Source organism: Numida meleagris, chromosome 4 (assembly GCF_002078875.1).
Source record: "Numida meleagris isolate 19003 breed g44 Domestic line chromosome 4, NumMel1.0, whole genome shotgun sequence".
Taxonomy (NCBI): Eukaryota; Metazoa; Chordata; class Aves; order Galliformes; family Numididae; genus Numida; species Numida meleagris.
In genome coordinates this window covers 92,167,912-92,193,062 of record NC_034412.1, presented here as the reverse complement: position 1 = coordinate 92,193,062, position 25,151 = coordinate 92,167,912, and the positions used below count along the sequence as shown (strand labels likewise).

At 45.8% G+C, this 25,151-nt stretch overlaps 1 long non-coding RNA gene across 2 annotated transcripts in view; it reads right to left on the bottom strand.

The window, feature by feature from the left end:
• The window catches only part of LOC110398713, a 37,969-nt gene that overhangs the window by 3,810 nt on the left and 9,008 nt on the right, over positions 1 to 25,151 (bottom strand). Inside the window, exons 2-3 of one of the 2 annotated variants that reach the window (XR_002438571.1) lie at positions 18,068 to 18,222; positions 6,328 to 9,662 (exon numbers count right to left, since the gene is read on the bottom strand). This is a non-coding gene — a long non-coding RNA (uncharacterized LOC110398713). Of the gene's footprint in view, positions 1 to 6,327; positions 9,663 to 18,067; positions 18,223 to 25,151 lie in introns of those variants that run through there. The other variant, XR_002438570.1, reaches the window with a different exon arrangement.

The window sequence follows — 25,151 nt, the reverse complement described above, 5'->3', positions numbered from 1 at the left end:
CCTCTTCCCGCACCCATTACTACAAGTGTCCCAGAGCCAGGATTAAGCAAGGTGCTTGTTAATGATGCTTTCCAGATTTCTGGCTCGGATCCCTGACGAATAGGCTATCCAATTGCCCTGGGAAACTCCAGGTTTGATGGCGGAGCCGGTGAGGACGCGGGGCTGTTCTTCTCTGGGCGCATCGTGCCGTGCCAGCTGGGGGAATAGAATTGCCCCCCACCCCACTGCATTGCCTTGGGCTGCTGGCTGCGTGCTGGAGCCCTGCCTGGAGCTACAGCGAGAGCGACGAGTGATCAAGAAGTAACAGCGGAACATGAACGCAAACTGCAATAAATACGGAGATGCATTATTAATGGGACATTAAAACCGAAAGGGCGAGCAGAGCAAATCATGTGCTGACGGTACAGTACAGTACAGCAGCTCTGCAGAAAATTCCCAGGGCGCTGTGTTGGAAAAAATCAAGGTTCTGTAAAACGCTCCAGCGCGGGCTGCTGCTGCTTTCCGTTACGCTGCGTTTCCTCTGCATGGGAGCCTGCCTCGTTTCTGGAAGATGCAGAATTTGAGAGTAGTGCTTCGGCCGTGCCAGCCTTGTGAGTGCAAGTTAGTTGTACAAGATGGGACCGTCAATGGCGACTTCATGGCTCTTTAATTTTGGACAGAGCTGCAGACCCCAATTTTGATGGGAAGGGGAAGGCAGCTGGGTCTGAATTCCTGCTGGTGCCAAGCTGAATGTGGGAAGCCTGGGGCTGGACGCAAGCTCTCCTCCTGCCTTTTAGCTTTGAGCTGCATCTGGTGCTGAGGGAGGGCAGATAGCCACGGGTAAATAGCAGGAGTGCCCATTCATCACCTTCTTGCTCAAACATATTAGGGAGAAAGCCCAGACCAGTGACACCAGAGTAGATGGGAGTAAACTGTCTTTTGCTATGTAATTCTACAGCATCTGCCTTGCGAAATGACACACCCAGGCTGCTGTCAGCTCTTCCAAGAGCGGATGGGACCCAGCAGGGTGTGAGGTCAGAAATGGTTCTCACCCCCGTGGTTCAGAAAAGCCGAGCAGGTCCGTGCGCTTCCCAGCTATTGCAGCCCTCCCAAGGGAAATGCCGCGGCTCTTCCTGCCGCCCTGCCCAGGGGCTGGGGCAGTGAGCAAACACGAAGCTGACAGCTGAAGTCATCGCCATGTAACCCTCTGGGCGAGCTCTTCTCTGCTGCTTGGCATGGGATGAATGCAGGACTGAAGCTCATGCAGCAGCTTTTGTGTTTTGCCTCACGGTTTGGGGTCAGGCCAGGGCTCCGGTTGGAAGAGCATTGCTGAAGCAGCTGTTCTGAGATGCTGATGCCTCCGCTCCTCCACCCACCAGGCTCTGTTTCGGCTCGGTCACTTTGGGTACAGCCAGCATGTGAGCTCACAGCAAGCATGTGAGCTCGTTGTCTGAGCCGCTCATCTTCATTCGTCTGGGAGCACTCGTGCCCTCAGGAGTGCTCCACATCCATTTCGATGCCAAACCAGCAACCAGGCCGCTGGCTGAGAACTTTTGGAGAGCTCCAGCTGTAAACTTCATAGGCCGCGCTAAAAGCGTGGGGCAGAGCCTTTCCCTCTTCTGCTTCTCCTTCGACCCTTGAGGTCTCACTGAGCCAAATCATCTCCCCGTGGTCTAGCACCAAAGTCCTTGCTGGGCTGTGCAGCTAAGAAAAACCAAACCCAGACAAACCCCAGAGGCAGACACCAGTGTTCCCAGTGCAGCGAAACCAGACGTCTTGTTTACCATCAAGCAAAAGATTTCATTTGATCCTCAGTGCAGGGGAGGTACTTAAAAAAACAGCATTTTGGAAGTGATCTTATATACGAAAAGGTTTGTGCTAGCATGAAACAGAAACAGCAGCCATTTTTCAACATCCTCCATTCTCTTTGACATATCTATATCTTTATAATTGTTTCCCCTAGAATTATGTTCTAAATCCGGCTTCAGTCTGTGGAGGAGTGCTGTGGAGATGAGAGAGTTTATTTACTGCCTACTAAATCATCTGGAAAACATCCACATACAATTAAATAAGGAAAACTTGTGACGGTTGTAATGCTCCTAGGGCTTGAGTCACTTTGAAAAATAGAGCTTGCCCTTCTGTCCCTCCTGGAAAACCGATGCAAAGCATTTTTGAAGTAATGGGTCAGAAATCCCCCTGCAAGAGCCAAAAGCTGCTCTAGCTATTGCAGGGTATTTGCAGAAGGGATTGTTTCGGGAAGTCGCAGTGCTCATCTTGCACCTGCAGGGATGGGCTCTGAGCTCACCCTTGTCACAGGGACTGTGATATTGTTCACGCTTGGGTATCACACGTAGGAGGTAATGAAATCGTGGAGTCACAGGATATCCCAGCTGGAAGGGGCCCACAAAGATCTTAGGATTGGTTGAGTTGGAAGGGACCCATAAAGGCCATCTGGTCTAACTCCCCTGCAATGAACAGGGGCACCCACAGCTCCACCAGGTACTCAGAGCCCATCCAGCCTGACCTTGAGTGTCTTTAGGGGCAGGACACCCACCACCTCTCTGGGCAGCCTGTGTCAGTGCCTCACCACCCTTATTGTAAAGAACTTTTTCCTTATATCCAATCTAAATCTCCCCTCTTTTTCGTTCAAAACCATTTCCCTTTGTCCTGTCACAAGAGACCCTGCTAAAGAGCCTGTCTCTCTCGTAGCCCCCATTCAGATACTGAAACATCCTGCACGTGCCATCCCCACTGCATCAGCTCTGCGGCACAGCTCTGGTTTCCTAGCAAGATCTCACCCAGAGATCTCAGAAATAGGGTTATCAGACCTCGTGTAATTAAAACTGGTACGAATTTAGGTGGGAAGATGTTGGGTGCTGTATTACAGCAGCTGCTGGGGACAACAGGCCGAGAAATGCTGGATGCATGTGCTGAGTTAAACACTGGGAGAAAAAAGGAGGGGAAAGGACAAGTGCTATCCTGGCACTCCCATTAGAGCTGGTTTTAGTATCTTTAATGGGGGGCGAAGGTTACTCTCTCACTGCCAGGCTTTTTTCCACCGTGTCAGAAAAATACACTGCAATTGACCCTTCCACGCACCGGGGAAGAAAATGACTTCTTAAGTATGCCCGTGTGCAGAGACAGAAATGTGCCAGCCGAGGGGTGGTTACCTCTGTGCATGACCCGAAAGCGTGGCAAAGGGCTGTGCTGGGTACGACCATGGCGAGCTCTTAGCCACTGTTTCTGGGCTGTGATTTGCACCACGTTTGTTGGGTTGTTTTTTTTTTTTCTCAATAGCAGCAGTGTCACTACAAATGAAATGCTGTTTTCTCACTCCAGCGTTCAGCGGCTGCTCCTGGTTAGCTGGAGAGCAGAGAGCCTCCGGTTCCACTCTGGCTTTGCTATGGGCTGCTGGGAGGCGATGAAGCAGGAGCAGCTCCAAGCTGCCCAGACGCAGTGGAAGGAGAAGCTGTGTGCTCAGAGCAAATGTCCGTAACGCTCACAAGATCTGGGCTCTGTTCCCGGCTCAAACACAGATGTCTCATGTGATCTCAGACGGATCCCATCCCTCCTCATGCACACGGGGGTAGATGCAGATGATCCTTTAATGCTTTGCAGCGCGCTGTAACGCTTGCCAGCAGAAGCCGGTGCTCCTACGTAAGGGCTAATGAGCCTGCTTCTTCCTGACGGCACGTGCTGCCCATTCTGCCTCGGTTCTGGTCACCTCAGAAACACGACACGCTGTTCTGGTTAAACTCGGAGAGCCCTGCAAATTGCTGGCCGGCGCTTTTGAGTCAGCACTCATTTTAGCACTCCGCAAACCACAGTCATCCTTTGTTTTGCTCAGCTTGGCAAGAAAAGAATTACGGCTGGGATGAGTCTGTCCAAGCGGTGCCTACTATATTGTCCTATTAAGACAGACGAGGCCACAACCATTTCTGTCTTTGTCATGCACAAGTCCTCTGCTGTGCTGCTCCAAGGAGGAGGGAATGTTTCCTAGCACAGAAGCTCTTTCACCAGCTGTAAACACCATCTGTGCTTTCAGTGCGAGGGTTCCCGGTTCTCTTCCTGCCTTCTGGCCACTGGGAATTGTCGCAGTCCTGAGATGGTGGATCTAAAGAGAATCTGGAGCGTAACAAACCATTGTCCCTGCCTCTTTGCTGCTCGCAATTCCCTTTTAATTTGAGGCTGGAAACCCCTGAGCTTGTGTGATGCTATTTCTGCAAACCTTGACGGCGTGGAGGAGAACTCGGGCATGTTTGTGGCAGTCTGTGCTTCAACATCCCGCAGACTTCGGTCTCCTCCTGCTCTGTTCAGCCTAACAAGAAGAAGCGTGTGTTTGGGAAGCAAGCAGCCCATCTGAATGTGGTTTCCATCTGCCAGATAATCCCCCTTCCAGGAGCGAGAGGTGTGATGAAGCACTGAAGAGGTTTAATCCAATTCCCAGACATCAATTACACTTGGTCTCATTAGTGTTTTACAGGCAATTACTCCTCACGCGAAACCTTTCGAAAGACAAAATACCCAGGAAGCTACCAAGCCCCTGAGGGAAAGGAGCAGAGGAATATTTGGAGGTTTCATCAGGCGCTGGTGTGGATTGCTGGCAGACTCATCAGAGCCATCCGTACACCTACCATCCCTTAAAGCTGGGCTGCTGCCACTCTGCAAGATGTGGCTTCGATGAATTCTCTGTTTTTTTCACTCGGTTTCAGCTGGTGACTCCGGTGCAGAAACCCAACCCACCTCTCCCCCACAGCAAAAAATCCCCGTGGGATGCAAACCGTGAGCTTGGGTGGTGCACAGCGCACATGGGTGCTGATGGAACAGGGGATCAGGCAGCATTGCTGTGCTGGGCGGTGCAGGAGCGCTGGCACAGGGACCAGAGAGGTGTGGGGTCTCCTCCATGTCCTCTTTAGGACATCCCATCCTAAAGCTGCCTGGATGTGGGTCTGGACAGCCTGCTCAAGGTGTCCCTGCTGGGGCAAGGATGGGCCAGAGGGACCCAGAGTTCCCTTCCAAACCAGCTATCCGCTGGTTCTGTGACAAAATCACAGCAGACTGTGTGTGCTGTGCTGCTCTCTCTGCAGCTCAGGAGTCTCACCATGCAGAGATGCAGCCGTGTCCCCCAGGCTGGCTGCCGGCTGGGCCGCCCTCACAGCCAGGTGCATGCTCTTCCTTTTGAGTATTGCCCAAGAAATAGGAACAACCTTTATGCTGAGCACAAACCATCTTGAGGCTTTTGCACATAAAGTCATAGAATCATTAAAGTTGGAAAAGACCTCTAAGATCACCAAGTCCAACCCTAACACATCCCCACCATGCCCACTATCCACGTCCCTCAGTGCCACATTGACCCTTTTCTTGAACACCTCCAGGGACAGTGACTCCACCACCTCCCTGGGCAGCCTGTGCCAATGCATCACCCCTCTTTCAGAGAAGAAATTTCTCCTCATATCCAATCGGAATGGCTTAGTAAAATGGTTTTCAAATGCAGGTTGGGCTTTGGCAATGCTGGAGCAGGTATGGCTTGTTGATGGGGTACTGATGGAGCCAAGCTATGACGCTGGGAGCAAGCATCACATCTGTGGAGGTGAGGGTCCCACTTGTACCCAGCTGAGTGCTAGAGCCTCATTAACTATTTTAACTTCGGATTTTTTGGTCTTCTAATGGGGATTCCCTAGGTTGAATTGTGAACTCACACGTATTTCCCCTGCCTCTTTGATGACAACAGTGGAGAATATGGGTGCAGGTTTGAACTGTGTGGCTTCATCAAACCACAGAGACAGATCAGTCTCTCAGTGTGAAATCACAGCGAGCCCAAAATCTTTGGGTGACAAAGGAATGGCAGTTTTTTAAATCTGCATCCGGCATGGCAAGGCCTTTGGTTTTCTGTCTGTGATCACTTCCCTCCTGTTAAGAAGCCACAGTAGTGATAACTGTCGTGGATTTTTGTCATGTGGTGATGGGTGTTTTCTCTCTGAGGTTTGAATGATTGAAAATACTCAGTTTTGTTCCTAAAGGAGGAGGAAGTTTCTTACTGTTACGATTGCACGTAAGGACTTCAACAGCTGAACTCAGGTCACTGGACACAGAAATCAAAGCGAACTCCCTGTGTGTTGCTTGTAGAAAATGTTATAGTGTCGGGTAGTATCAGGCTACAGTTACCTGGGATAACTAATACTAAAAGTAAAGAAACACTTTTTTTTTTAGTAGTAGAGAGCTAGGAAAATGGAAAAAGATACAGATGGAGGAATGGAAGGAATCATAGAATCACAGAATGTCTTGGGTTGGAAGGGATTTTAAAGACCACCAGGCTCCAGCCCTCTGCCACAGGCAGAGATGCTTTCCATTGGAGCAGGCTGCCCAGGGCCCATGCAACCCGGCCTTGAGCACCTCCAGGACTGGGGCACCCACAGCTCTCTGTGCCAGCCCTCGTAGTGAAGAATTTCCTCCTTATATCAAATCTAAATGCTGCTTTCTCATGGCTCCTCCCCCCCCCCCCCCCCCTTTTATTTTTTAAAATAGATTTGTATTTGTGATTTGGTCCCTTCGTGTAAGAAGAAGCCTAGCAGTTATCACCAGCGTGTTCTGTCTATAACATTTGGCAGGATATATGTTTTCATCCCCCGCAGGGGAGGAGGTGATGTCTCACTTCACCCTTTCAGGAAACACTTCGGTGCAAATCGTATTCCCAGTGACCAAGTGAGAAGTGCTGGACCCACTGACCCAGTTTTGAACAAACTGCGCAGCTGTGAGCGCGCATGTTTGAACACAAACAAATCCACTTTAGCCCGGCTAGGAGTGCAGAAGTTAACTGCAGCAATCTCTTTGCAGAACGACAGCAACAATCCCTGCAAACAACCAGCTTGAGATTTGCCCGCATGCTCTACCAGGCCGACAGTGCGTGCAGTGAGAGCGGCGGCCGTGTCTGCCGTGAACTTTTGTGGGGCTGTGAATAAGCACTCGGGGAGGCATCGCAGACCCACGTCCCCACAGCCCTGCACGTGCAGTTGTGTTCATGTCCAGACAGACAAATGGACAGAGCAAGGCTTTCTGCTGAGACGCCGGCGCTGCAGCTCTTCTGGCTCTGCTGCAAATGGTTAAAAGCCAAGAGCCTGGTGATGGAGAAGATGCATCCCAGTGATGTGAAGTGTGATTTATGAAGAGGTTTAAATGTTGCAGACAGGGAGTTTGGCTGAGGGTTGCTGCAGCCACTGAGAGAGGAGAGATAAAAACCCCAAAGAAGTACTCCTTCCCAAATGCTAACTTGGCTGAGAATTCAAAAATACCGCAATTCTGAGTTAAGCAAATTAATTACTGACTATCTATTAGGAAAAAAAAAAGCCTTCTCCAGAGTACCTGCTTTCAGCAGAGAAGCACATGCCTGGAAAATGATGCAAAGTTTGACCTGGGAAATGCTGGCTTCCTCTATCAGCGTGGCTTCAGCCCTCAACCCCGGGACGGGGCTGGCTTCCAAAGGAGGGATTTCAGGAAAGGTTGGAGTGTCTGGGTCAGACGGCAGCTGTGGAGAGGCTGATGCTCAGGGGATGGCCTCTTCATTCCCCTGCTCCAGGTGTGGGATGAGTGAATTCCCATTCTTTCTTCCCATTCCTTTTCCTCATCATTCAGAAATATTCTAAGCAGCTGGGACTTGGTTGAAGAGCAGCCTTGGGCTGAGATTTTTGTCCCAACCCAGTGTAACTGCTTTTAGGGAGTCTCCAGAGTAAATCCTTGTGCCTGATTCTCTTGCTTATTGCTCCTAGAATCTGGGCTTCTGAGTTACCAGACTGATTTTCCATTGTTTTGTTGTAATTTCTTGTTGTGGGCATGGTTAACCGGTTCAGGGCAATACTGACTTGCTCAATACGTGACTACAAGGATTTACAGTTGATAATATTGCTCTTCTGCATTGCAGTGGTGACAAGGACCTGAACTCTCCATGCTGTGATGTACAAAGCAAAAGCCAGGCCTGCCCCTCGCCCCACCACAAAAAAAAGCCCTTGAAGTCCTGAGGGACATAGTGTGCACCATACACACTTGCAGCAATGCCGAGCAAATCCCTTCAGTAAGAAACTAATCCTCGTCTTGGAGGCACGAGGGATGCATCTCCTCTCACTCAGCCAAATGCCAGCAAGCTCCTGGGAAGAAGAACTCAAGGGTTTTAAAGTCCAGCAGTGGAATGAAAATTCATTTTGTGCAGATTGAGGTTATTTCAGAATTTTCTCTCTTTCTTTTTTCAGTACTTTGGCTGATGTTGCTGGAGGATGTACTGCAGGAGCCCCAGCGTTTCTGCCTGGTTGTCCTCCCGACTTCTCCTCCCCATTACCTTCACCTCCTTCCCAACAGATTGAGCCCTACCTATACCTTGTGTCAGAAATGCCATCACCGCAGTCAAGATTGACTTGAGTCTGGAGGTGGGACAGATGATCCCCCTGAGTCCTTTAGCCTTGTCTTCTATGCCAGGAGCTGGACTTGGTAATCCTTGTAGGTCCCTTCCAGCGAGGGATATCTGGTGGGTTGCCACCCAGCTGCCCAGGGCCCCATCCAACCTGGCTTTGAACGCCTCCAGGGATGGGGCACCCACCAATTCCCTGGGCAGCCTATGCCGGCACTAAGTTTCCCCCCAGCAAACGGGCATGTTCCAGCAGAGCTGGACTTACCAAAACTATAAATTTGGCCAGAGAGATCCGATGTCTTGTCATAAAAAAATGAGGAATTGTTGACTCAATGAATTATTTTGCTCTTTCACCGTATCTAGATTCTCATCTATAATAGCTAAACCAGCCGGGGCAAGTTTTCTAAATTGATTTTAAATTGACCTAATTAAAGCATTAAGAGCACATAATGGATATGTACTTAACCCAATTTAACCCTTCCTTAAATCAATTACACTAGAATTTAGTAATTTGCGGAGAGAAGCTAACCCAATTTAAGAAAGTTAAGACAAGTTACACACACTTGTAGGGCAGGTGTGTATCACTTCAGGCAAAAGAAATTCCACCTAGTGCATACCTTCATGTAGCCAACCCTCAACAAAGGTCACCCAATAATATATGCTTAATGTCGATTCATAAACTCAAGCTGTTTAGGCCAGAAGTGCCAATGACTTCCAGGACATCACAAACCACTGCATCTCATTTTGTTCCACCTACACTTCACCCACTACTTTTGTTCAAGTAAATTGGTCGTGCTGATCTCCCCTTTCAGAGGATCTTGCACGTTTTCTGCCCCAGCTTGTGACTTGATGTGCTCCCATCCCACGAGGACACCATATGTGACCACCAGTTGAATGTTCTGATGAGAATGCCGCAACTTGAGGCCGTGGATGCATGTGATAGATGTCTGACATGTCACGTCATGCTGGAGAAGCCACTGTACCCCAAGGGAAGAGGGCAGCAGGCAGTTTACTACAACGCTTCTTCCAGAGAGCATGTCTTCATCTGAAGACCTCAGAAGAACACATTGGCACAAAGTACCCGCAGACATGTGGCTATAGATGCAAACATCAGTTGAGTTTCTCATCGGAATTAGTCTGGCTTCAGCTCACGCTGCCTCTTCGGCCTCTTATGAAGAGCACGTTAGTTTGGGTTTTGCTTGTTTTTCGTTCTTTTTTCTATCTGTGAAGGCATGTCAGCTTTTCAAGCACTGTAAGCAGTGTTACCATCCATGACTAGTGCTTGCTGCTGTTAAAGAATACAGAAAAACAAAATTATCTGTGTGAAGGGAAATGGGCAGGACAGAGAGGTGCTTTCCGAACTATTAAGACTTGGTTAAAAAGGAGCCAAGTACATTTTCTGAGGGGTGAGTTTTGGGAAGATCAAGTGCTGTGGCATTCTACCCCTCTGCAAATGGCAGCTCCACCACTTGATTCCTCAGGCTTCCTTTTACAATCTGAGTTCTCCTCCAGCTTGTCCCTATGGGCACTGCCCCTAGGCCCCTCAAATCCTTCCTCCAGCAAAGTATGGTCTTGCTCTCACAGAAAACAGGAAGAGAAACATAAATCCAAGGGAGAAGGAGAAGTGGTGAAGCCTTGAGGAACGCAACCAGAATAGATTTGCTAGAAGGCCAAAGATGCACAGATGCAGCTCCAAGAGTCTCCTGTGGTGAAGCAGAAGCAGTGAGTGAGGAGCAGATGTGAGATGGCATTGGGGCACTCATAGGCAGCCTGCAAGCCAGATAGGCACACATCTCCTGCTGATCTCTATAGGAAAGCATCCAGATGGAAAAATACAGTGAGCACAAGCCTGCATCCCATGCGCATGGTGATGAGTCAGTGGGGCAGTAGGTAAGGTATTATGATCCAACAAGCTGAAGCAAGAAACTTGCTGAGATAATAACACTCATTCCTGTGGGTCCCTGTTAATTTGGGGTATTCTATGATTGCATGATTCTGTGAATGTGATAGAAACCAGGCTGGAAGAAGGTGCTTTAGGAGACAAGAGTGTTGGGGGAAGTTAAGCATCAGCAGCTTCTTTTAGACTGGGGTGATGAGGATAAGCATTGTTCTACTTTGCCATCAGAAACAGCATCAGGACACTACATGTTAAGTTAAACAAGGTCGTGCTACAGAGAAAACAAGTTCTGGAGCAGTGTTGTTGATTGTCTGTGAACATGACCTGGGGATGCAGAGATGGCAGCGAGATACTCTAGTCGCCAAAATGCAGCTTGGGGATGGGGGATTTAAGGAACAGTGATGCAGCGGTAAGACAAGTTGCTCAGTGCTCCAGGTCTACAGCCAAAGCAGGAAGAATAAAGTAAACACTTTCTATCAGAGCTGTGTCTTGCATCAGTTCTACAGCAAGACAAATGTGGGGGGAAATACTGTGGTGGTAGTGGATGGTTGGACTGTCTGATCTTGGGGGTCTTTTCCAACCTTGGTGATTCCGTAATTCTATGATTCTATGAAATGAAGCAGCCTAAAGACATGGCTGGAAAGCTGCTGGGGGCCAGGCTTGCATGGTGGTCTGGGCATGCCAGAACCAGCTGTGCTGTGCAGGCCTGGAAGCAGTATGATTAATGTAGGAGACACAAACATGGCAGCAGAACAGGAGGAGAGCTGCCAAACTTTGAAGAGGAACTAAAATAGCGTCAGGAAGGTGAGATTTCTTGTCTTCATCATATGCTGAAATCTTACACATTCTTCAAGCACTGCCAGAGACTTGAAAGGTGGCCAGACTCAGTAGAAGTTTATGCAAGAACAAGATTTGCCTTCCTGTAGTGCTCTACGTGTCCTTTTCCAAGGTCTATCACCTGCCAAAGGGGATTCTTCCTCAGGCGTATTTGATTTTATTTGATTGCCCAGCATCTATCCTTTTCCCCATCCCTGGAGGAATTTGGGATGTGTGTAGATGTGGCACTGAGGGACATAATTTGTTGATGGGATTCTGGTGGTCAGTTTGGTGGTTGGACTTGGTGGTCTTGAAGGTCTTTTCCAACACAGATATTTCTATGATTCCAAATTAAACATCAGAGATCTCCATGTGCCTCCTACTTGCCAAGTCTGAACAAAATGAACTCTTAATAAAGATAAGGCCAATTCTTGAACTGTTTTTAGTATAATTTTCAAGTGTTGAGGAGATGGAGAGAGAACAAACTAGATTTCCTGCGGAGGCACCTGCCTGCAGGGATGCAGCACCTTGCTCTAACCTTCCTGCAGACCAGCACTGAGCGCTCAGTTTTTGTAATCAAGGGAGGGGATGAGAAGGGGATGGTCAGCTACAGCACTGGGAGGAGAATGCTTTGCCCTTGACATTGATATAGAGCACCAGATGAAAGTAAATCTAAAGCAATGATCATCTGTATTGGATGCCAAATTGCCCTCCTGGCTGAGTCTTGTGGTTGCAAATGGTTTTAGCAGTGTTATTTGAAGTAAACAGTTGCAGGTGCATGGCACTGGTCCTATCACAGTTTGCTATCAGTTGGTTGAAAAAACATCACCCAACAGGATATGGGGTGAAAACAGTTTTTTTAGCGCATTACTGGTGTGTAACAAGCTTAAACTTGATTTTTGCCTTTTTTTAGATATCCTTTGCCTAGTAAATAGCTATGGCAGATTTACTGCAAAGCAAATTGTACTCATTTGTGGCTAAAAGGAAGATGGAGTTGCAGTTCTTAAAGCTCTAGAACAAAGACATGTATCAACAGCAAGCCCTTGTTACCCAGCCTGCACCTTCTGCATGCAGGGGCTGTGAAGCTGAGGACTTCCAGGTGCTGAGCAGTGCCCATGGCCTGAGACTGGTCCAGAACAAGGACGAAAACCACGGCCCTGTCGAGCAGCAAGAGCAGGCATTGAGTGCCAGGAAACAGGGCAGATGTCACTTCTACACAGGACCAGACCCAGGCTGGCATGGAACCTGGCACTGTGTTAACTGTTTGCTTTTGGATCCCCTTCAGCTGCATTGCTCAGAGAAGGCAGATGGGTGGAAGATTATTTGCAGCAATCGTTACAGATATTGGTTATTGGTCTGGCATCAGTTGGTTTTTCTTCCCATTGTCTCTGAGCTGACATTAAACTTCTGTGCCAAAACCTCATCGTTCCACCTTTGCCTCTACACAGAAGGAACATTGCATTGTGTCATTTCCAAGTATAGAATGAAAGGGCTGAGGGTGCCTGTGCAGTAATTACACCTTTAGCAGAGTTTTTAGAAGCTGCTCTATTAAAAGCCTGATTTTTCATTAGCAAAAAGTAAAGAAGGCTGGGGCAAGTGCACCAACCTTGGACTTCTCACTGCTAATTAAATAGTAGTAATATTAATTTAGCAGAAAGCCAAAGACCTCATTTTTCAAGATAGTTATCCACCTTATTCTCCATAACTTTTATCAGAAGCAATAAAATGCTTACCCTCCCCAACGCAATGTAAATGATCAGACAAACATACATACGAAGGCAATTCATTGAGAAAACAACTATAGTACCAGTGAAAACAGCCATGTTATCAGCAAAGTTTATAGCCTCTACCCAGTCTGATTTAAATTGTCCCTGTTCTGTGGCTCATCTGTGTGGTTTGCAAACAGACTATGTCATGAGAAATCAGATTAATCACTTCTGTGTGCTGCTGCTGCTGCTGAAGAAAAGCCACAAACAGGTGAGTCACTATGGTGTTCCTCTGTGAGTCATATGAAACATCACATTTTTTTGGTCTCCAGTTCTGCAGATCCCCGTTCATAACCATCAGGGGTTGTCATGCCTAATTAAATCAGGTTTTTTGTTTTCTTGCCTTCTTTCTAGTCTTTTAATATTGTTCAGCTTAGCTGATGGCAAGGCCTGTGTATCTGCCTGCCTGACCTTGTTTATCTGAAACGTGACGCTGGTTTCCCCTGAGGTTCACCTGACCCCATCTCCAATGGGGATATCTGAGTCAGGCACTCAGGGATTCCTGATATGGCAGCCAGAAGAAATGGGTGCATTTAAGGTAGGATTCACGTGCTGTCACATAGCAATGTAGGGCGAGGGAACCCTACACTGGCAGTAGGAAGGAGCCCCACAATCATCCATGACTCCACTCGAACAAGACTCAGCACTCTGATCGAGCTGTAGGTGCCCCTGTTGATTGCAGGGTAGCTGGACTAGATGACCTTTAAAGGGTTCCTTCCAATTCAAATGATTCTATGATCAAGCAGCTCCTAAAATCACTGGGGATGTTTCCAACGAGTCTTACAGTGGATTTTCATTATAGGCAGAAATGTCTGTCAGCATAACCACAGCAAGTGTAGGTACCACTGGGCAAAGATGCTCCAGCAAACACTGTGGGAGACTCATCCCACTCATCTTTCAAATCAACAGAAAGGTCACAGAAAACACTCAGCTTTTGAGTACAGAAGCCCAAGACTGAGCCTGGCCCCTGTGGTCACAGTGGCGATGAATGTCCTCAGAGCACGGTGTTCACTGTTGAACAGAAACTGACGATAACAGCAAATACTGTGTTTCCTTTGAAGCCATTTCCATCCTCTCACTTGTTAATGCACTGCTTTATCTCTAATGCTTTTAAACTAGTAAATTTTAAAGCGGTAAGTATTTAATAGTGATATAAGTGCATTTCCATTTGGGGAGAGAAATTAAATGTAATGATATGAGCACGTTTATACTAAAATATTTGTGGCTTTTCCTGGTAGGATGCTTCTGCGAAGCAAACAAACCACCAAGCAGAAGAATTCAAACCCCCGATGAAAGGAGTTATGATGTTTGTGCATGATGATAACACCAGAAGCCAGACTGACATCTGCAAAGCCCTACCAACAGAGCTCGCTGCCTTGCTTTCAGAGGTGCACAGCAACCTTCTGGTGAGTGACCTGAACCCCTGTCCAGAGGCAGAAGCATGGGGAAATTCAAGCAATCAGCTCCTCTTCCACCTCAAGATTTCCCACAGGTTTTGGAGAGACCTCTCTTCCTGGTGGCATTCTCAGTGCATGGATTCACGGCCAGTTAAAGTCTCAGCTAAAAATAAAATAGACTTGGGTTAACCTCAGGCTGCTTCCTGAAGAGAGGAATGCCCTGGCTCTGCTGAGCTTGCAAGGGAAGAGAGTGCTGCGAGCACAGATGTGGCGTCACCAGAGCAGGGGCACAGCAGTTTGGAGAGAAAGAATAAGAGAGGGAAAAGGAATTAGTGCTGATGAAGAGGGGGGGAAAGAAAAGAAAAAAGAGAAAGGAAAAGGTAGGAAAAGCCCTGGGCCTTCCCACAGTCTTGGTGCAGCAATGTAGGACAGGAAAGGGCAGCCCTGACAAGTTACAAGGGATGCACTGAAATCCTCTTCCATCTGCAAAGCACGTGGCTCTCAGCAAAGCAAAGCAATATTTTGGTGGGGCTCCCACAACAGCTGTCACGTTCACATGTGGCAACAGGGGACACCAGCACAGGAAAACCTCTTGTGGGAGGTGCCAGGGGGGTGTGGAAGAGAACCTGCAGCTCAGAGATGCTACAGTGTCCCAAAATTGCACTAGGAGTAAGGGTTTGCTGAGGAGTGGGCAGAAAAATGCAGAACCCAAGAGTCTTCTGGAAACAGTCAGGTTGTATCTACCTAAATCTTGAGATGAAATGCCATTAAGGAAGAAGAGTGAAGTCTGGAAAGGGGAGCTTAAAGCAGCCATAGTGAATGATGTCTTTACTACTTTCCTTTATGACTCTTAATCTTTCCCTCCTCCCCTTCAAGACAGAGTGGATGAATTGCCTTCAATTTCAAGACTGTGCACTGGCGAAAAATATTACAATATATTTCATTACAAAGAGAGTGTTTAGAAACTGACACACATTCCAAATATGCTTTTTTTTTTTCCCAACAGAAACACAAATGAAATGCAAACAAAAATAGAGAGAAAAGACAATGCAAATTTAAGTCAAAATAAAGACATGTCACAACACTCTTAGCATCCAAAGCATGGAGAAAATCCAAACACACCTCCAAGCAATTCTGCAACAGAGCATTCAGTTTGCACACTTTCACAGGAAGAATTCTCTATAAATCTATCACAATGTCAAAAACACATCATTTTGGGTTCTCAACCTGAAATACCACATCTTAAGCAAGTCATTTGGCAGCACCTGGGAGGGTAGAAATGGCATGCGTTGGCTCAGGGCACTTGGTTTCGAGCTGGCAAGCAATGTTCCCTGTTGTCAGCATTGATTTATCTTGGCCCAGGTTTCTCTTTTGTTCTCTGGCAAGACTTCAGCAATATTAGCAAGCGAGCGTGATTTAACATTTGTACATTTCTAGGAAGAGCAGCTTTATTTCTCCTGTCAAGATAAGACATTCTCCATGTGCAGGAAATGTTGGTGGTCTTTCTGCTGTGAAGAGGCTGGCAGGTGAGTCCAGCATCCAAAGTGGGATGTGAAAGTGCTGCTGGGCTCCCAGCTCTACAAGCACACCTCTGCCTCCTGCCTCTGTGGCATTAGGGCAACGCATGGGCACCCATGGGCTCTTATAAAATCACAATCATTAAGGTTGGAAAAGACTTCTAAGATCTAGTCCAAACCCACCCCATCCCTACCATGCCCACTAACCCGTGTCCTTCAGTGCCACATGTACATGGTTCTTGAACACCTGCAGGGATGGTGACTCCATCACCTCCCTGGGCAGCCTGTGCCAATGCATCACCACTCTTTTGGAGAAGAAATTTTTCCTACTATCCAACCTGAACCTCCCCTGGCACAACTTGAGGTCGTTACCTCTCGTCTTACTGCTTACCTGTGGGAGAAGAGGCCAACCCCCACCTTGCTACAACCTCCTGTCAGTTGTAATATCTGCATGGATTTACAGAGGAAAAAGTGGAAGGCAAGTTTTCTCTTTGTATCCAAAGTATCTGGTTTAGCAATGACTTGGGCTGGCCTCCTTTTGATGAGTACTCCTCAAAGAAAACCTAATCCTGGCAATCAGGGATAAGAACAAAAGGAAGCAGGAGATGCTCTGTGGCTGCTCAGAGGTGCTCTGATGCTGTGTGAGGGACACATCTGGCCCTGCAATGGCAACAGAGGCACACAGCCACCATGTGTGGTGGGGCCAGACCCTGCTGTCCTACTGGACTTTGCATGGGGGCAGAGGAACAGACATTTTCTGGGGCAAATTTTTGAGAAAACACTTTTTCTTAGAGAGGAGAGATCACCTGTGAGACTTTTACCTTCTGTATGTGAGATGTGTCAAAACTGCTCAGAGCTGGTGTCCTTCTGGCACCAGCAAGCAGCCCCACGTCTCCCCAGTATGAAAACTGGCTGTTCTGGCTCAGCCCCAATCTGTCCCCTGCACGGCCTCCATCTTGCCTGTTGTTTTTTATCAAGGTTTTTAACTGTGTCGTCCTACTCTATTTCCTATTATGGCACAATAAAGCTGTGTGCTGCGGAGAGCGGACTTTATTTAATTTGTTATGCCGTTCAGAAAAGTAAAAGAAACTCTTAGATGGCAGATCCTCAGCAGATCCTCAAATCCCTGTATAAACTCATGATACGGCCAGGCAGTATTTATTCACACAGTAACATTAAGCAGGACCGTGTCTGCCTATGGCACATTGTCAAAAAACGCTCTTCGTGCTTTCCTCAGATGAGAAAAGCCTTGATGGGCTCTGGTAATTGCTCTTGCATCTGTCAGGCAACTTTAAATCAGCCTTCTTCCTCCTCATTGCTCCATTAAGCTCACAAAAAAAAAAAAAAAAAAAAAAAAAAAACCAGAGAGAAAATACAACACATAGCAGTACAAACAGAAATGTTTGGGTGTGTTTGGTTATCTGGAGGTCAGCGGTCACCACTCAGTGTCTCGCATTAACAAAAATCCTCCTCCTCCCAAAGCAAAGCCTTAGACTTTGACTCCAGGGCAGGGCCCTGGGATGTGCCTGCAGATGTGGCTGGAGATCAGCAGCTGTAGCACTGCTGCCCTGTTATGATAACAGAGTTAACTTAAGCTTTTCTATTAGGCAGGGACACTTCTGATAAAGCGCACCATAAAGCAATCAACAGCTCGCACATCCAGTCAGTTTCCCAAATATTACCAGCCCAAAGAGGAACCGTGTGGGCCTGCATGGGCTAATAAGCACTTTCCCCTTTTATAAGACATCTTCTACCAATATGTCAGCCTGACTTACAGCTTGTACCTTGCAGCCTTAGTGCAGTTCTCTATTTCATCTATCCTCCAGCTCAGCCTTAGCTGCTGTTTCCCATTCTGCTGCTCACACTAAGTATATTTTTTTAACTGCAGCTCTCTGGCTTGTCTTGAATACAGCCCAGGTACCAGGAAGGTGCTCTTGGAAGCTGCAGAGTGAAGGGCAATAGGTTTCTTTCTGTCACAGCCCTCACTAATCAGTTCCTTTTTACTGCAGGGTTTTTCTTCCCCTCCTCCACTCCGCTTTTTTACCCACTGCATATTCAGTTTACCTCAAGCAAAGGTGCTCTGAAGATTACAGAGGTGGCTTTCTCAGCAGCATGGTAATTTATCATCAGTTTACAGCAGGCTGAATCAATAAAGACTTTAGTTCTCCGTTGCTAAGTTGGCACCCCAAATTGGCTGTATTTTACGTGCCAAGCACGTGCACAAATGAACGTTGCCTTGCTGTGAGTTATCTGTAAAATACTGATGTGTCTCATTTAAATGTATGCACGGTGTAACTTACCTGGCAGTGAATGAAGGTCAAGTTGGGGATTGGTTGTACTTGACCTATTCAAGTCCATGGGACCTGACAAGGTGCATGCACAGTGCTGAGAGCTTCCTGATGTCCTGACAAGGCCTCTGTTGTCTTCAGAAGGTCGTGGAGATTGGTGGAAGACCCTGGCAAATGGAAAAAGACAAGTGCCAAACCCCTTTTTGAAAAAAGGCCAAAAGATCAAACTAGGGAATTCAAATAGGTCAGTCTCACTTCAGACCCTGGGAAAATCATGGAGCATGTCCTCCTGGTGCACATTTCTAGACACGTGAAGGAGAAAGTGACTGGCAAGAGGTCTGGATTTACTGACGGTAAATTGTGCCTGATCAACCTGATTCTATTCTACGATAAAGTGATGACTGGATTTGTGGGTATGGGGAGAGCATCACATCCTATTCACCTTGACTTCAGCTTGCTTTCAACATCATCTCTAACAATATTTTTGTATCCAAGTTACAATGTTATAGTCTGCATGGGTGGGCAATGAGATGGTTAAGAGCTTGGTTGGATGATCAGGCTAAGAACCTGGTTAACGGGTTGTGCTAACAAGTGGGGTACTGCAGGGGTCTATCCTGGGACCCATTCTGTTTAACGTTATCCATGTTGTCCATTGCTATCCATGACCTGGAGGAGGAGATGAAGTGCGTTCTCATGGAGCCTGCAGGAGACACCCCAGGTTGGAAGGAGCAGCACATATGCGTGAGGGCAGGGCAGAAAGATCTACCAAGTTGGAAAAAATTAAACAGAACCTTTATGCATTTTGACAAGAACATGTGCAAAGTCCTGCGGTGGGGAAGGAAGCACCTCTGACAGTGCTAAGGGTTGGGGAATGACAGGGTGGGGAGCAGCTATCCTGAGGAGAACTTTGGATCTTGCTAGACGGCAGGCTGCCCATGAGCCAGCAGTGTGCTCAGGAAGCAAAGAAGGCCAAAAAAGCCTCTTGGGCTGTACTAACAGATCGACTAAAGCCATCTACTCAGCACTTAACAGACCTCTGGAGAGGGTCATCATCATGGCTAGGGGCTGGGCTCCATGAGGAAATACTGAGAAACGTGGGCTTGTCTGGCCTAGAGGAGAGGCTGACTGGAGATCTGATGGCAGCCCCTTGTATCAGTTCAGGAGATCACTGAGAAGAGGGAGCCAGCCTCTTCACCAGGGGGGGCACAGAAGAGGGATGATGAGACAACTGTGGTCAACTGAAACTTGAAAGGTTCTATCTAGATAAAAGGAACACCTTTTCACCATGACAACAGCCAAACAGTGGAGCAGGCTGCCCAGGGATGTGAAAATTCCTTCGACGTTTGTAAGCCTTGACAAAGTAACATCTTGAGCAACCTGTTCTGACCTCAGAACTGACCCTGCTATGAGCAGAAGATTGGAGAACAGATCTCCCAAGGTTCCTTCTAACTTCAATTGCCCCATATTCCTACCGTATGTCAGTTAAGTTTATCTGCAGAATAGTTTATCTACAAAATGGAATGTTTGCTTAACTGATAGCAAATAGCACAAAAATAGCGTGGTCTGTGGTGTATATGTATTTCCAGTGAAATGTTTTATTAGGTTCCCTCAGAACAATGCCAAAGGTTGCAGCAGATACGCTGAGTAAATAGGCTAATCAAAACCACAATGCTGGAATTATGCTGGAATTTAAACCAGCAAACGAAATTGCTTATTCATATGAAAACTTTTAATTTGTCTAAGCAAAATACAGGAGAAAAAAAAGAAAAACTGAATCAGTGATCTTTATTGGGTTTTAAATATATTTGCTAAAGGAACTGCATAGGAATTAGCAATGTTATAGAATAAAAATAGGTAAAAAAGATAGCATTTACATAAACCCAAAGGTAAATTTACTAAACAAATCTATACACTTGCTCTTTTCACTCGGTGTTTTCAATTTTTCGATTATAGTTCCACTTTAACGTGCCATCCTGAGGGAGGTTTCCATGAGGGTCTTGGACAAGGGAGAAAAAAGGGGAAGAAAGAAGCCAGAAAAGACTTGCTCCTGGCTCAGGCTGGTGTGACAGTATCCAGAATTCTCTGGAGTGGCAGACTGCAGTCTTGAGGCCAAGAGCCTTGGGGTTCTGCTTGTTACAGCCTCCCAGAGCTGTCTTCCTCAGCAGACTGGGTGCTTTCCTCCTCTCAGACTTCTTTCCTCCATGTGCTATTCAAAAATTCTCCTAGGCATCTACAGTCTCACAAAATGATTTAAGATTGTACTTGCTTTCTATTACTAACGTTTTGTGGCATTAGGCAATAACTTAATTGAACATTTAGAAAAGCATTAATATATTTTCTCTGCAAATGCATTATTAATATATACATTACAGTCTCTGCTGTTAAAGCTTTGTACAATTATTAATAGGCTTACAGTGATATGAACGGAATGAAAATAGTTTATTCTAGGAAAAAGAGGTGCAAAAGGATACAGATTGGATCTGGTCTATCATCATTATAAGTTACAACTTTGTTTTTCCACTTCTTTACTCCAGTAGTCCTAAGCCAGTCTGCACCAGTCCAAATGTGAAGTGTGAATATTTCTGTCCTGTTTCCCCTCAATTCACAATAACAACTTAAGTGTTTGAAGAATAAGAAACTGCTTCGTATCCATCCATTTTGACATCTGACTTGTCCACAATGCAATGCTGTTTCTCTTCCCTAGAGAAGCTCACCACATATAACACCACCCCTTCCATCCTGGCTCTACTTAGGATTGCACCCACAACCTGCCTTCCCCTGAAAGGAAGAGCAGCAGTGCATCTACAGGCATTAATTTGTTTTTAATGCTTCTGGGAAGAACACATTAATGATTTTTAATGAGATGTTTTTTCAAAAATAGCGGGCACTGCTGAAAACATATTTGTGCTTAAACATAATACTGAGGTACAGGAAATAGTGAAGGAATCAAGGCAAAGACAAAAACGAGGTGCAGAAACCCTATACATTTATTTAGTGAGCTGAAATGGTTTCAGGAGATCATAAAAGCTGGCTATTCTAGGGTTGAAAAGTAAAATTATGAGGCCGACTATGTTAAAATAGTCATTAGAACATAAAAACTAATAGTGGGTCAGCTCAAAGCTCCATCCAGCCCAGCAGGTTCTGACAGCAGCTGATAATATGGGAGCAGAAAGAGTGTAAGAACAGGGCAAACACGTTCAGTATTTCCCCAAAATGCATTCCCAGGAACTTGATGAACTAGAGCAAGAGTCTCTGATGATTTTTCAGTTGCTTTTTAAGCCCATGTAAAGTTGTGGTATCCACAACACCTGAAGCAACAAATACCCACAGCTTAACTACAGGCTGTGTGAAGAATTACCCCATTCTGTTTATTCTGAGCCTTCCAAGTTCTGCTTTCATTTGATGTTCCTCAGATGTCATATCCAATAAGCTTGGATATGCTCCTCGTTTCCTGCTCCTCATCTGGTCCACTGAAGATTTTATAGACTGTGATACTCCTTGCCCTCAACTGCAGACCGGAGCGACCCATTTGAGTTAGCCATGCTCATCTGGAAACCCTCCTATTACTTCTGTTCATTCTCTTAAATGTTTTGAGTCTTTTCCAGGTCAACCATATTATTTCTAAGCCAGGGATACTACAACTGCACAAGGAATTCAAGATGCATCAGGGGTTTATACAATGACATTGTATACATTCTTTCTTTCTGTTTTGGTCTTTCCTTCTCCCACTAATTTTTACAATTGTAACAGTTCTCAGTTTACATTTTGATCAGTGCTGAGCCCCGAGCTTGACTTCTTCAAAGAAGGTTGATAGATCTGTGAGACACTCATTTTCTTTACCAAAGCAATACTGACTCCCTCGAATGTGTCTTCTCCATGTGCTCACTAAGACTCTTCTGCTCCTCAGCATGATTTCTGCTTACTTGTCTAGTAAGTATGTCAGGCTTCTGCGTCTACGGTTTCCAAATCTTCTCCAAAATCCTTTAAAAAATATGAGCAATCTTCCAGTCCCTACTGATACCGAAGTATTTTTAAGTGAGAAGTCAGAGAAGTCAGTACCTGAGCGCTCTTCTACTTCCACTTCACCTTGAGATGAGACTTCCCAATTGCTCCCTTTAAAGAAGTTTCCCATTATTGGAATTTGGCAAACTCATCCATGGCATTCACAAATCAGTAATTTCTTCTGTGGTTGTATCTTCTCCAGATGATCCTTCTGCATCCTAAAAGCCTACTGGTTTTACAGACCAGCCAAACTCCCCTGCAGGCTTCCTGACTCTTGATTTGTTCAGAGAAAGATTTATTATTTTTTCTGTCTTTTGTGAGTTGTTCCTGAACCTCCTTTTCTGACTTCTCTGTCATGCTTTTGGATTTAAACCATTAGAGCTTACAGTCTTTTCTGACTTTGAATACAACTTCTACTTGTTGAAAGACACCTTCTTCATATTGTAGCGTTCCTTATCATGCTTTTAATTGTATGGTCTTCCTTATAGAAATTCTCTGTTCTGGTGCAGTTCTTCTTCCTCCAGACCACTGACTACAGAGTCTCCATGTCACCCTTGAAAACTTAAATAGTTCAGATGTTCCATTTAGTCCCCTTTTATTGAAAGATTTTTTTTTTTAATTACTTCTCTTTTCTGAAAAGAGAGCAGCAGAATAGTACTGTTTTTTTTTTTTTTTTTCCTGGTGCTACAAAGGTTCTGAGTCTAAGGGCATTATGGTTACTGCTACAGTGTGGTTGGTTGGTTGTCATTAACATTATTAAGGTAGTAAAATTACAGTATCTTCCCACTAAGATTAATAATGCTTTGGATCCTGCCTTAGTTTGGAAGAAGACCAACAGGCCACGGTTTTACATGCTGTCCATGAGGTGTAGGCATTCTGCATAAATATTCCAGTAATCAGTCCTCCATTAGCACAGCTAGGGTGTGTGGGTTTCAGCGATGGATTTCTCCTTCCATTACTCTGTCCTCAGCATTTCTGGAACATATTTCAACATTTTTGTGCTGGCAATAAGCATCTTCCATCACCAGTAAAATAAAAAGTCATATTCCAAATAGGAGAATCAGATATGTCAAACCACAGGAGAACCAGCACTTTTTGAAATTACTGTGGAAAATGTAGCCTGAATGAGTAGCAACAAACACCTAGTTACAGAAGGCCTCTGCTGAGAAAATGCTTTTCCTGTAAACTACAGCATGACCATCTAAGCACTTTTTCTCTCGTGCAACAGCAGTGTCACTATTTTGTAATTCAATCATCAATCAGAATGAACATTAAAGCATAATAGCTTAATAAAACCATTAGAGCTGTGCCACAGAAATAATTACAAAGGCTAGTAATAAGAGAGATCCGTTTACTTAAATGGAGCATCATTTACCTTACCCCACCCCTCCAAATAAAACAGCTAGGATGTGGGAGACTGCACAGTCTATGATTCAGACTCTTTCCTAGAAGGCAAAATTGACTATTAAACCTGAAAACTGCTTTTGGTGCAGATCTAATTATGCCCAGAGCCAGGATCTCTGAGATCTCTGATTGAACCATATAAACTGAAAGGTATCCAAGGTCCCAGTTATGCTACAGAAAATTTAATGGAAATTTTTAGATACAGACTTACTCAGGGGGCAATTAAAATCCAAATGGGGTAAGAAGGCATTTAAAACAAACAAACAAACAAAAAAAGATGAACAAAACCTAAAACAAAACTCAGAAAATAACACAAGCACACAAACCTAAAATGAGACTCAAATAAATGATTTTCTTTCACTGGCTGGTGCATATGTTATGGGAATGGCACTCTCAGGATTGTTTAAATAAAGACACTGAGGAGAAATGTATGGTTAGGTTTTCAGAAGCACTCTGGTGCCTCTCCCATTGATTCAGCAAAGAATTGCCCAGATGAACTTAAAATCCCCTTTCCATGCCTAACTGTATGTTTAAGCATCTGCATGTCTCTGTCTACAACCACTCTGGATCATGGGAATGATCCTAGTATGATGTCTGATGAGATTCTGTCTGTCTCTCCCCCATCTGCTTTGCCAGCAGGGCCCAGCAGTTTGAGCTACGTGCAGACTGCTCATCCACTGAGATCACTCCTGCTGTTTTTGACTAAAGAAGAATATAATGCATCTTTGTTGCAGCTGCTCTTCTTCAAGGCTGCTTCAAAGCCTGGTTGTTTGCTGGCCGAAGCCTGATGTGGCCGGCCCTGTGACACCCTGGGGCATGCCTTGCTGCACAGTCGGGGTCTTTATTTGCATCTTCTGGCTTCATCTGTAAGTCCAAAGCAATGAATGGTTGCTTGCAATTATAGAGGACTAGAAATAAGAGCTAAGCCTAAAGGAATCTTCTGTGCTTGGTTATGTCCAAGGCTGAAAAAATTGAGATGGGATTTTTTTTTTTTCCTGAAACATATAAATTTTCCCTAGAGCTGTACAAACAGTGATCAAGGATCTGCCCTGACTATAAACCAAACATCAAACACCCAACAGAACACAAAAGTGATGTACTATCTGTTGTAGAGACTAGGGACACAATTTAGCAAGAACTATGAAGAAGACACAAACATGTGGCTAAGGCGTATATCTGCATTTAAATTTGGTTTAAAGTTCAAAATAATTTAAGTCCTCCTTCAGGGCGTGAGCTTGTCCAGTACTCTGCAGTAAGGGAATGTATGTGCCTATCTGAAAATTGTGGGCATTTTCCAACTTTTGCAGTTATTCTCATGGGTGAGAATACCTTGTCCGTATCACACCTCCTGAACTGTGAATGACACCTGACACTAGTTTTTAAGCATTAAGCCTTAAGGTTTAAGGGAAAGCTGCTTCTGGGGGGGACTTCTGAATTACCAGGCTGCCTGCTGGCACCTGCCTGGGAAGCTCCAGGCACCATGTACATCCCAAATCAAACACTCAGGGAAACATCACACGTGTGCAGTCTGCCCCACTCCCATCTCTATACACTCAATATTCCGTCTCCACTTTCATAGAATCACAGAATCATTAAGGTTGGAAAAGACCTCTAAGATCATCTAGTCCAACCATCAATCCACCCCCACCATGCCCACTGACCACATCCCTCAGTGCCACATGTACACCAT